We start from the raw sequence: 14,642 nt of genomic DNA, 5'->3' as shown, positions 1-14,642 counted from the left end.
AAATTTTTTTACCGCCCCCCCCCCGAACGAAATGAAATTTATATAATTTATATAGAAAATATATACTTTAAACAGTGTCCGCCCCCCCCCCCCGAAGAAAGTTTACCGCCCCCCCCCCCCCGAAAATTTCAAGTGCCCCCCCCCCCCCCGGAGAAAAAAGTCTGGAAGAAACACTGGTGACGTGACGACCATAACGTAGAAGTGCCCCCCCCCCCCCCCCCCCGAGTAAAAAAAAAGTCTGGAATAAACACCGCTTTAACCTATTTCACTGGATGGTTTAGGAACCACGTCATCTCATGTATACTGGAATAGTCTGTTCAAACGTCTAGGACCGTGGAGAGGGGCGTGCATTGTGTAAAGCCACGTGACTTTTTGACAGCCATTACATAAACACACCCAAACACCTATCAGTTTCTACAGTTGTTTTTTTTTTACCGGTATCTTTGAAACCATTTTGGGGGAAAAGTTTATCTAGAATATTCTAGAATCCACCACAACATATTCAAAACTTTTGCCATAGTTATAGATCTTGTCCAAACAAGCCAAGAGGATTACGGCTATAAATTTTGTTTGATACGAACACACGGGTTTAGTGAAAATAAAATGTCATAAACTGTTAAGACTTCTGCACAAATCGAGAGGGAGGGGGGGGGGGGGGGGTTGAGGAGGGAAGGATCGGGACATTCGCTTTCTTTGTACATTTATCGCTGAACAATAAAATTGGATAGATCTAACGCTAAGTTTAAACGAACTTGTATTGAACCAACTCTACGTTCAAATAAAATTATAAAATCTCTGATACTGAGTAGCTGAATTGCATAGATCTAACGCTAAGTAATAACATTGTGTAGATCCAGGGACAGATGCGGGGGGGGGGGGGGGGGGGGGGGTGAACTTGCTAAAAAAAGACATTTTAAAAATTAAAATAACTGTCTTCAAGTAAATGTATTACATTCCATGTAAGCATTCAATAAACAACTCACTGCATGTCAACACACAGGAAATATTTCCCCATTGTCTTCATTTATATTTTTTTCATTGACGTTGCTATAAACCTTTATTTAGGCATAACTCTATATTCGCGTCATTAAAGTTGATGAAAATACAATACAAGCAGGATTGGTTAAAGACGGAAGCTAATCGCAATGGTTAGCAAACTCTTTTTGTGTTTGGCAGCCAACATTTTAAAATCACTCATAATAAACTTGCCGCACATAGAACCCCAGATGTAGACCTACAACTACACATCATTAAAAACATTCTCTAATGCATAGCATTGCTAGGTATGGTGTCGACGGCATGAGGATTCATCCAGTTTGTTAGGCTTTTTTACTAGATATCTAGTTCTACATTCTGTTTGGCAAGAAAAAAGAAATTACATGTAACTTACTAAACATTATTTTGATACCAAATCGGGTTTAAAAACAAAGTGACATTTTTGTATTTAGACTAACATAATTTGTGTTTAGGTTAACATCCTAACGTGCTTGCGTTCATTTCACCACTACATATTTTTACAGAATGAGGAGGGGGGGGTTGATAATCAACACCAGGCAGCTGATCCCTTTCCTACGTCACATGTACTCTGCGTGTGACGTTGTTTATGACACCCCCCCTCCCACCACCACCTCTAACTTTATTGTCTGATAAGAAATAGCGATTTTAGTGTTGGCGTGTTTCTTTTTTTTTGTCTTTGTAGTTACATTGGCGGATTAGTTGTTCTTAATATTTTAATGTATTTCTAGTAGCTATAGGCGGATCTCGAGAGGGACCCCCCCCCCCCCCCCCCAATAGAATATATTTATAAATTAACCCATCTAGATTCCCCAATTTGTGGACATAAATGTAGGTTCTACGGGCGATCAGAGTTTCTTCCCTCTTCGGGGGGGGGGGGGGGGGGTTTATATAGAAATATATACTTTTACCAGTGCGCCCCTCCCCCCCCTGAAGAAATTTCAAATGCCCCCCCCCCCCCCCCGGAGAAAAAAGTCTGGAAGAAACACTGTTAGTGAGGACGGCGCGTGGAGGGCCGTCAGCAACAACTCACAACATGAAACCGTCAAGTGCCAAGATCCGGCATTCAGCTTTGAGTTTTTGTTTCGCCAAGAGAGACAACCCTCCGCCCGGAAGTCATTCATTCACTCAAGTGACGTAGATAGGTTACAGTTATGACAGGCATGTTCCTAGCCAACTACGGTTTGATTAAGCTAGCTGTCGCACAGCTATCATGACTGATTTTAACAAAGCAGGTGCCCAGGACATCAAGGAAAGACGGGGTTGGAGGGGGGGGGGGGGGGGGCACCAAATACGTACAAACCGTGTTTATAGCGAAACAAATCCATTCTAGAATGGTTTTAAAATGAATCGATTTCACTACCCCCACATACATTTTCTAGATATTTTATTATTGAGGTGTTGATTTTTTAAATATATATTGTCATTGCTGTAAAATTGGTGTATAAAACGGTAGGACAAGACTATAGTCCAACTTGTCAAGCCGAGTTTACTTAAAAACAAAGAACGAAATATTATTTAGGCCTACACATAAAATATGATGACCAGAAAGATGCGCAACGGAAAAAAGCGCAAACAAAATTGCGTATAAATGTGTCATCTAGTCTTTGTGCTAAAATTTCTCTTTGCGCATTTTCTGTGTGCGCGAATTTCTGCGTTGTTTTTTTTCTTTTTGCGCTTTTTTCTGTTTGCGCGTTTTCCCGTTGCGCATCTTTCTGGGAACCTTAAAATACATACCCCCCACCCCCCAAAGAAAAATGTCTGAAAGAAACACTGATACTGAACGATTAGATTTAGTCGGCCTCTGACTTAAAAAAAAAGTTGTCTAATTCAAATCATGTTAATCAACTTCCTGTGGCGAGTTTAGATTATTTTTTGCGCTATTTATATTTGAAAATTATATTAAGTAGTTTCCCCTCCTCCACCTTCACACAATAAATCAACAAATCCTTTAAATAGAGGACTTTTATCGTTAATTCAGATCGATGCTAATTCCAAGTTGTTTTACTTATTGAAGCGATTTAAAAAAAAATATTATTCAAGTTTTGTTATAGCCAACGCTATATCTTTTGTCATTTGAAAACCCTGCACGCATCATTAGGCTTTAGTATTTACTTGAATCTGAGTTGTGTAGTATTGGTGTATCAGGTTGTAGTTTTTGTCTTTACCTCAATCTTAGCTGTAACACACGTCTAATGCAACGGGGTCTTGTTTGATGGTCAGGCTAGAAATCTATGGTGACTACTGAGTCTGATGACACAGGCCAAAGTCAACGGGGTCCCGTTTGATGGCCAGAATTAAATGGCCAGACTAGTGACTCAGCCCAAAGCCTCTCAGGAACTGAATATTAGATGTAGAGTAGTTACCCATAGGCTTGATTATATCTATCGTAACTTGATGAAAATGAAAATGATAAGCACGCGGTTCCACGTCAATTGAGTAAGCCGCCACACTTATCTGTGTCTTGTCTTCATGTGAATGTCACTAAGGACTGCAGTAACCCACACCACAACCACGGAGTAAGTCTCTGAGACCTCTTAATCCAACACTCCACAATCTACAGAGTAAGTCTCTGAGACTCGTTAAACCAACACACCACTCGTGTTAATTCCCCACTGACACACACACACTTGAAACAAAAAGAACACAATCCCATTGCTCGTCTATACAAATATATCAGGTGTATACAAGTATGTGTATACAAGTATGTGTTACAAGTATGTGTTACACAAGGTCGTCACTGCCATATTTTCCTGAAGCTCGGGTCTATGAATTATGGGCAGAGGTCACTGCTAGAATGTTGAGTACTTGCCTACAACGGTTCTCATTCATTTTTAGCCTTGGGACTTCAACTTTTTATCTGCTTTTTGCATTACATTTCGTGCTTGGAGGAAGTATTTGTAGAGTAGAAAATAGATGAGAAAAGAACAAATGACCACTTAAGCTAGGATTGTCGACATCAGGGCCGTGGTTTAGAGGGACCCTGGGTACACACAACGCCGCACACGTCCGGTTGATTTACAGTACGTAAACAAATTAACAAAAGCTGTTCAGATAAGTTTACAAAGGGTTGGTAGTTGGTTTTAGTACCTTGTTGTTCGTACCAATCAAAGAAAAGATTTCGAACGAACATACGCTGTTTTTGTTGTAAATCGTTCTAAGATTAAGTCATATAAATCAAATAGTTATTTACTTGACCTGGATTTCTCGGGCGGTACACACTCAGCTCTAAGTAGTACCCGGCACCGATCCGGCTACACCATTACTGTAAGACCTGGTGGTTGACATAGGGGGTTCTGTTCTTGTGTGTGGGCTGGGGGTTCTGTTCTTGTGTGTGGGCTGGGGGTTCTGTTCTTGTGTGTGGGCTGGGGGTTCTGTTCTTGTGTGTGGGCTGGGGGTTCTGTTCTTGTTTGTGGGCTGGGGGTTCTGTTCTTGTGTGAGGACTGGGGGTTCTGTTCTTGTGTGCGGGCTGGGGGGTTCTGTTCTTGTGTGTAGGCTGGGGAGGTTGTAACTGAGGGAAAGATTGGAGGGGGGTGAGGGAGTAATGTGGGGGGTGGAGATTATTTCAGGTCTCGCCCACGTGTAGATGAATGTGTGCGTGAGTGGCTCGTTCAGCCATATCCTGCCACGTGGACGTCCAGTCCACGTTTTAAGATTTCTCTTACACGTTATGATTTATAACTTTTATTGCTGTCTTAAACATGATTCGTTAGTGGTAAAAATCTGTGACGTCAGGGCATCCAGCGTATGTTGTTTTGGCTACATCAAAGCGCGCCCCGCCCCGTGGGTAAACAATAAAACACGAGCAGATGTCACCGTTCCACTAGAGATAACACGGGCCGGGGGTAAACACAGGACACGCCCACAACATCCTAACTTGCAGACGAGAGTTTTTGCTGGAGAATAATTGGCAATTAATGATATAACACCACTTCTTAATTAGCTGTAGTTGTTTAAAATTGACCTCACCTAACTGCCTCTACCGCTACCTGTAGTCTGTTTTTTCCAGGCATTCCACCCCTCCCCCCCCCCCCCCCCCCTAAGCACGTCTACCGCCCCTCGAACGAAATTGAATTTATATCAAAATATATACAACCTGTGTCCGATCCCCCCTCCTCCCCCCCCTCCCCAACGAAATTTAGCGTCCCCCTCGAAAGTTTTAAGTGTACCCCTCCAGATTACAGAGTCTGAAAGAAACACTGGCTGTAGTTGTATACAATTGTCACACGCCTAATTAGCATAGTCCACTACTCTTTCTGGATCTTAACTAGAAGTCTTTAACCTGACAACTTTTACCTTAATGTAGCTTTAAGGGAGGGGGGGGCGTTGTAAATCAAGAGCTCTGATTTAATGATTTGCAACGTGGTGTGAGAGGAAAATGGGGAGGTTTAAGAAATGTGACACCATCATTGGCTTTTTTACTTTCTCGTATATACGAAGTATAGAGAAAGTCTTGTAATCGTGCAAAAAAAAAAAATCGAGATTTTTGCAAATCTCGACGTTTTGCATCTCACTGATACGGAAAAACATAATTTTGCAATCTTGTCCGTATGTCTGTGTGTCTGTGTGTGTGTCTGTGTGTGTGTGTGTCCGTGTGTAAACACGATAACTTGAGTACCGTTACAGCTAGGTTGATGAAATTTCATATATAAGTATTTTATCAAAATCGTAGATCCGTATCAACTTTTGAGCGATTTCCGATAACCGGAAGTGGTACTTTTCCTACTTTGAATTTTTCAAAAGCCTATAACTTGAGTACTATTTCAGATAGATAAATGAAATTTCATACGTAAGTAAAAGATCTAATTCTCTACCTTCTATTAAATTTTGAGTCATTTCCGTTGACTGGAAGTAGTACTTTACGCTACTTCCGATTTCTCAAAAAACTAATGTAAATTTTAAAAGTAATAATAATATTGCGCACTATTATGCGCTTTTTTATTTCGCGTTCACTTGGTGTGCAATTAATTTGTCTACGAGATTTTATTCTATTTTTAAAACTTTAAGTATTTAAAATGGATTAAAAATCATGTCTATAGCCCGAGTTCCCATCCCCTGTTATTTTATATAAGAATATTCGAGAAAGTTTAGGGGAGATCACTCCCGGTTTATTTCCCACGTTTTCTTTAACTTGCTTTCGCGTCTGTTTGATTCTCCAATCAAATCTTGCGATCGAAATTTCGGGAACTTCCCGGTTAGCTAGTGCGCTGAAATTTTCAGGGAAGCTTTGTTTCCGATGACCATAGAATATTCAATTGTTATTATTACTAAATTGATCCATGGAAACATTTTATTGATCATTTTAGGCCGCTATATAATTGTACAAAAACGTGGGGGGAAAGGGACATAACCCAGTAACTGTAATTTGATGAAATCAAGGTTCGGGACTCTCCCTCTTTTTGCTTACTGACTAGTGTTCACGCAGTGTTTGTGTACAAACAACCAGAACGTAACAACTGGTGGCCAGTATGGGGGAGACGATATGGTCGAGTGGTTGGGCACACGATTGCTATCCCACTCGGCGTGGGTTCAAATCTATGTGTTCTAGTCAGTAACGTATTCACACAACGTGTTTTTTACGAGTTGTCTTTTTACGAGACTTTAATGCTATACAACTTTTACGAGATTTTAATGCAAACAAACAGACAAAGACTAAAAAGTAGAAAATAATAATTATTAAAAAAGTTTTAAAAAACCCACGTTTTCTGATTGAACTAAAAAGTAGAAAATAAATGTTATACATCACAATAATGCAAGCGATCACTCTACTATAAGCGATCAAAAACGTGGGGCGCCGTGATTTTCTTACAGTTTCTAATACTGTTGACTCTCTACAAGCTCCCTAATAAAAAAAACTATTGACAAAATATTCACCCTTAGAAAATTAAATTAAACACACCATTTCATAAACGTATGTATAAACGTTTTGTTGTGTCCATTCTTTCGGTTAGGTTTACCTGCAGTTACCTGCAGTTACCGGCAGTTACCAAGTACTAATTACCACCAATTACAAGCTCAATAGTTCCGTGTGGGTCGAGTGAACTCGCCTATACCACAACACGATCAACTTGTAATCTCGCTAACCGTATGCAACACCTTTCAGTTCCGTGTCACGTATTTGTAAACTACGGCCTCACCTGAACCAGAGCAGGTCGCAGCCTCGGCCTTGAAATACGTGTGACCACTATATTGGTGCGGCACTATTTAACAATCCTAACCTCGGCATTTGTGTTAATGATTTTTATCACGACACGGTTTCCTACAAATAAATGTAGGGCGTCAGTCGGTGAACAAACTTTACTAGTTACCGCACGAAGGGGGGTGGGGGGGGGGGGGGGGTTAAGGCTGCACCGGTTTATGAAAGGGGGAAGGGAATTTTTGTTGCATATAGAAAGACGTGTAAATGCGCGCATTCAAAAATTCAAGCCCCTGCACTGACAGCGATTGCCAAAACGTCAAGGTTATGTGAAATACGATACATTCTCATGTCAGTGTCTTTTGAATCAAACATTTCTTCACGGCTACGTCGTTTTGTCACTTGTATCAAACATTTCTTCACGGCTACGTCGTTTTGTCACTTGTATCAAACATTTCTTCACGGCTACGTCGTTTTGTCACTTGTATCAAACATTTCTTCACGGCTACGTCGTTTTGTCATTTGTATCAAACATTTCAGCACGGCTACGTCGTTTTGTCATGTGTATCAAACATTTGTGCACGGCTACGTTTAAAACCAGTTGAAACGGTTGATACAAGAGGAACTGTTGAAGTTGATAATGGCTGGACTGTGCCTGGGGGGAAAAAAACAAATATGCTCCTCGATTAATAACATGGGGGGGGGGGGGAGGAGTGGGGGGGGGGGGGGGGGAGTGTATACCTAACTTTAGTTTTTAAAAAATCTGAGGTAATACATAAACATTTTTCTTTTGAATTATGGCTATTTATGGATGAAGTGAAGTTGTTTTGTAGCTTTGTAAAGTCACTTAAAGTGAGGTTTCTGGGGGCGATGATTGACGATTGTATTGGGGGGGGGGGAGGAGATGGTGGGGGGGGGGGAAGAATGATTCAGGAGAAGAATCGCGTCCCCGAAGACTGGTTTGGTTGAAGTTTGAATTAACAATCAATATTTAACAAATGCAGCAACTGCCTCGGTTGTGATCAGTGTCTCTTCCAGACTTTTTTCTCGGGGGGGGGGGGGGGGGGGGCACTAGAAATTTTCGGTGGGGGGGGGGCTCTAGACTTTTTTCGGGGGGGGGGGCTCTGGAAGAAATTCTGGTTGTGATCTTATAGTTTTAGATAAGGTCATCTGACATTGCACATTTGTGAATCATCGTCTGCTTTGATGGAGTTTTAGCACGTCTGTATCAGCGTGTGTTGGCGGGGGGGGGGGGGGGGGGGGAGTGGTGTGGCAAGACAGTCAAAAGTTCAGTTCCGATTTTATCTCATGCTTTTTATTATCGAAATTTGTAACATTCTTATCGCTGATATAATTATCAGGCTTATTCCACGACCGTAAACCATTGTTCTTCTTATACAAACAAAAAGAGTTACTTCTCTAAACTCACAGGTTTTTTCCCCTTTCGGTAACCGTATGTATAAAATAAAACGAGTATAAAAATATTTATAATAATAAGCTTTCAAAAGCACTAAAAAAATGATTCGGTCTCTCATAAGATCTCTTACAAATGTTTAGCGACACTGATTTTTATTTAAAAAAGCAAGTTTGTTTTATTTTCTTTATTTTCAGTGCTTTTGAAAGCTTATTATTACAAAGGTTTTTGCTGTGTACAACAGTGTGTGTTGGTCACTGTAAAACTACAGTAAAACTATCACTGCTCTAGTAGATATGTTTTGTTTGTACAAAACCACTAGTCTATCAAGGTGCAAAAAATAAAATTAAAAATGTCGGAATTTTGGCCCCTAAACGGCCTGCATCCCCCCCCCCCCACCACCCTCACTGCGGGGTCTGGCGGTATATTAGTTCCGCCCATGGTGGTCAAATTTGAGAAGAAGGGATTCTAGCTTTTTTATTGACTATTTTCGACGATAGGGGGTGGGGAAAAATATGGGCTAAAATAGCATGGCGCCTCTTATAAAATTCTATGGGGTTGGGGAGGGGAGAGAAATGTTTGTAAAAAGATCCATTAACGAATATGTTCTACAGCAATGGGTCCTACTCTCTATCAAGAGTCCATAGAAATGTACTTTAAATAACGTTTGGTAAACACGATCAACTCTGCTGATTGTCCACCAGCATCAATTAATTAATTAGCTTGTCTCCGTTGATAAGCCGTGAGATAAAAGTGACCGCGACTGAGGTCATTCATCTACTGAGTGGTTGTAGTGACGTCACTTTCTGACCTATAGCTTGATCTGCCCATTCCCCTGGGCAGGAACTTACTGATGAACTTTTAATGGAAGTTAATGAAGACTTAAGGTCATTGCACTAACTAGATGTCTAATGAAGATTTTGAAATGTAATGAAAACCTAAGGCCGTTGTACAAATTTAACGTCTAATGAAGATTTTGAAAATTAATGAAAACCTAAGGCCGTTGTACAAATTTAACGTCTAATGAAGATTTTGAAAGTTAACGAATACTTAAGGTCATTCTACAACTAGACGTCTAATGAAGATTTTGAAATTTAATGAAAACCTAAGGCCATTGTACACATTATACGTCTAATGAAAGTTTGAAAGTTAACGAAGACTTAAGGTCATTCTACAACTAGACGTCTAATGAAGATTTTGAAATTTAAAGAAAACCTAAGGCCATTGTACACATTATACGTCTAATGAAAGTTTGAAAGTTAACGAAGACTTAAGGTCATTGTACTAACTAGACGTCTAATGAGGATTTTGAAAATTAATGAAAACCTAAGGCCGTTGTACAAATTTAACGTCTAATGAAGATTTTGAAAAAAAAATGAAAACCTAAGGCCATTGTACAAATTAAACGTCTAATGAAAGTTTTGAAAGTTAACGAAGACTTAATGCACTAACTAGATATCTAATGAAGATTTTGAAAATTAATGAAAACCTAAGGCCATTGTACTAACTAGACGTCTAATGAAGATTTTGAAATTTAATGAAAACCTAAGGTCATTGTACAAATTAAACTTATAATAAAAGTTTTGAAAGTTAATGAAGACTTAGGGTCATTGTACTAACTAAGCGTCTACTGAAGATTTTGAAATGTAATGAAAACCTAAGGCCATTGTACTAACTAGATGTCTACTGAAGATTTTGAAATGTAATGAAAACCTAAGGCCATTGTACTAACTAGAGTCTGATGAAGATTTTGAAATTTAATGAAAACCTAAGCCCAAGTCTTAACCAAACGCCCAAGTAAATCTGTATTCATCTCCTCACGATGGTTCATCTCTCTCCTGGGTGACCTTTACTGGTTGTCCTCTGACCTTGACTTTACAAAACCTCTCGTGGTTGGTTGAAATGAATTTGAAATACCAGGGCTGTGAGGTCAGCTCAATTCCCTGTTGACTTTTGGAGTACGTATATTAGCTGAGTAGACGCAGGAATCTCCAGTACACCACGTAACAGCCATCTCCACTCTGGCGTTGGTTGAGCTTAGGGGAAATTATTCGTGTGCTCACAACTTTGTTTTTATTTAAACCAGAAAAAAAATACACGGACTATAAAGCTGGTCTTAGTACACACAAAAACATGGAGGAAAGTGGTACTAAAGATTGTCTTGATACATAATGTCAGAGAAACAGGCAATTCTCCCCACTCCAAACAATATCTGCACCTCTCCCTTTCTACTCGACCCCCCTTCCCCACCCTTCCAAACAATAGCTGCACCCCCATACCTCTAAACAAACAATATATAAATCCCTCCCTTAAACGCCGCTTTCCTTACGCTTTGGCCCTAGAGAGGAAATTGACGTATGATATGTTTTAAATTCATTTTATATTAAAACAATTTTTTTTTAAAATTACTGTTTAAAATTAGATTTATCATCTCTTTTTATGCATGTATTATTAAACATATCTAGCGCGTTAATTGGATTTCCATTGATGCACTTGAAAATAATTGCCGTGTTGTTTTTTTCTCAGTCGATTGTTTTCCCAACACTGAGTCTCTCTGGCATTTTTTGTTTTTGAGACTGCCACTTACCCTGTACCACATTTAGCCTAAGTTCGATACACCCTTTGGTGATACACTCCACCATATCATATACTTTCTACCCCCACCCCTCTCCCCCACCACCCCCCCACCACCTCACCACCACCACCCCACCCCCCCACCACCCCATTTATCCACCTGGTCAAACAATCACTCATCCGTGAAAGCCGAATTTATAAAAGTTAATTTTTCTAAGCCGATTGACGAATAAATCAAAGGTAGACATTACTTTTTCTAATCGGGTTGACGAATAAATTACCGTGCAAGTTTTTCACCAAGTTGTTGTGTTACTCCTTCGTGATTCATTCGCCATTGTAATTGTTATGAAGGCTAAAAATCTTCTTCCTAGGCGTCCTTAGTAAATATTTCTGTTAGCTGCAACATTAAAATCTGTAAAGCAAGAAAAAAAAAGCGTATAGACATGTTGTTGTAAGCCAAGGATTTAATCCAGTAATAGATCAACGGTCGTGCTTTAAAAACACATCTGTTACTGGACCTCTTCCACCCCACCCCCACTGGTCGTAACACCACCTCTACCACCCCACCCCCACTGGTCGTAACACCACCTGTTCCCCCCCCCCCCCTCTGTCACTGGTCGTAACACCACAGCGGCCACCCCCCCCCCCCCTCCAAGGTTAAAATATATTTGTTATTTTTCGATCGGATATGTTTAATAGCTATTTCCAAAACTCTCGCAGGTAAAAACTAATCGATGGGGTTTTCGGGACTTCGACTGCCCGCACCTGTTGACTAGTCCAAGCTGGTTGGGATTAGCGGAAGGAGTTAATCAGAGAACAAAAGCTAAATGTAAGTGAGCAGTCACGGGGGACTTGAACACCTGACAGCAGGTGGGAAGACACGGTCCGAAGGTTACGGTGTGGGGCTAGGGTGAGGGCGGGATGGGGGGGGGAGGTTGAGGTAGGGTTGTGGGCTCTGGGTGGGGCTAAGACGGGATGGGGGTGAGGTAGAGATGTGGGTGGGGGAAGTTGGGATGGGAGGTGAGGGTGTGGCTGGGATTGGAGAGAGGTAGGGATGTGTAGGGGGGGGGGCGCTGGGATGGGAGTGAAAAAAGCAACCAACATCCAATGGCATAAACCACCAACATCAAATGACACAAACCACCAACATCAAATGACTCAAACCGCCAACATCAAATGACACAAACCACCCACATCAAATGACACAAACCACCAACATCAAATGACACAAACCACCAACATCAAATGACACAAACCACCAACATCAAATGACTCAAACCGCCAACATCAAATGACACAAACCACCCACATCAAATGACACAAACCACCAACATCAAATGACACAAACCACCAACATCAAATGACACAAACCACCAACATCAAATGACACAAACCACCAACATCAAATGACTCAAACCGCCAACATCAAATGACACAAACCACCAACATCAAATGACACAAACCACCAACATCAAATGACACAAACCACCAACATCAAATGACACAAACCACCAACATCAAATGACTCAAACCGCCAACATCAAATGACACAAACCACCAACATCAAATGACACAAACCACCAACATCAAATGACTCAAACCGCCAACATCAAATGACACAAACCACCAACATCAAATGACACAAACCACCAACATCAAATGACACAAACCACCTTCATCAAACGACATAAACCACCATGATCAAATGACACAAACCACCAACATCAAATGACACAAACCACCAACATCAAATGACACAAACCACCCACATCAAATGACACAAACCATCAACATCAAATGACACAAACCACCCACATCAAATGACACAAACCACCATGATCAAATGACACAAACCACCCACATCAAATGACACAAACCATCAACATCAAATGACACAAACCACCAACATCAAATGACACAAACCACCTTCATCAAACGACACAAACCACCATGATCAAATGACACAAACCACCATGATCAAATGACACAAACCACCCACATCAAATGACACAAACCATCAACATCAAATGACACAAACCACCAACATCAAATGACACAAACCACCTTCATCAAACGACACAAACCACCATGATCAAATGACACAAACCACCATGATCAAATGACACAAACCACCAACATCAAATGACACAAACCACCTTCATCAAACGACACAAACCACCATGATCAAATGACACAAACCACCATGATCAAATGACACAAACCACTAACATCACGTGAGAAATTCCACCCTACAACATTGTCTACACTGCCTGTCCATCACTTTATGCCCCAACTTTGTCTGGCTACACATTCCCACGATAACTCATCCAACGAAATGTTTGCCTTGTTTTAAAAAAAGTGTTAATCTTTAACAAGGTAATGACAAAACGTGCCTGTCAACTTAATCTGCTTGCAATACTCAATTTCTCGAGGGACAATACAACTTCGTTTCCGGAATTAATTAATCAACTTAGCGTTACTTGCATTCGGGAAAACATTTGATTTGTTTATAGGCCTACAGATTATCTCTGATATTTGCATTTTTTTTCTGCCATTTGCACAATCTCGAAGGAGAATGTCCATAATTACTGTGATATGTGCACTATTCACTTGGTATAGGCGTTTGTAAACAGTTAACTATATTATGTTAGTACAATGCTTTTGAAATATGTATAAAAAATATTTGTCATGTGTAAATATTTCCTGTAATGTGTACATTATGTTGACGGTCGCCGCTAAACATGGCGTGAACTTGGCAAATACTCTCCTGGCTTTATGTCTCTCTACAGTCCGTAGTCAAGCCACGAACAAACAGACAGCAACATCGAACCAGTCCCGTCACATTCGTGACGAAAGATCTCCCAGAAAAACGAGGTTAGGTACGGCCCGACGTCAGTACAACACCTTAGTGTAGTCGACAGTCGTTCGTCTGAAAGACGTGTTTGTTACTGGCACAAACCAGACGTCAGTACAACACCTTAGTGTAGTCGACAGTCGTTCGTCTGAAAGACGTGTTTGTTACTGGCACAAACCAGACGTCAGTACAACACCTTAGTGTAGTCGACAGTCGTTCGTCTGAAAGTCGTGTTTGTTACTGGCACAAACCAGACGTCAGTACAACACCTTAGTGTAGTCGACAGTCGTTCGTCTGAAAGACGTGTTTGTTACTGGCACAAACCAGACGTCAGTACAACACCTTAGTGTAGTCGACAGTCGTTCATCTGAAAGACGTGTTTGTTACTGGCACAAACCAGACGTCACAGTACAACACCTTAGTGTAGTCGACAGTCGTTCGTCTGAAAGACGTGTTTGTTACTGGCACAAACAAGACGTCACAGTACAACACCTTAGTGTAGTCGACAGTCGTTCGTCTGAAAGACGTGTTTGTTACTGGCACAAACCAGACGTCACAGTACAACACCTTAGTGTAGTCGTTCGTCTGAAAGACTTGTTTGTTACTGGCTCAAACACGAATGAAAGACTTGGACTGTTTGCTTTGAGACA

The sequence above is a fragment of the Physella acuta genome, unplaced genomic scaffold (genome assembly GCF_028476545.2).
Source record: "Physella acuta isolate Inbredline_101_S28 unplaced genomic scaffold, ASM2847654v3 ptg000308l, whole genome shotgun sequence".
NCBI classification, from domain to species: Eukaryota; Metazoa; Mollusca; class Gastropoda; family Physidae; genus Physella; species Physella acuta.
Note: the sequence above shows the minus strand (reverse complement) of the source record.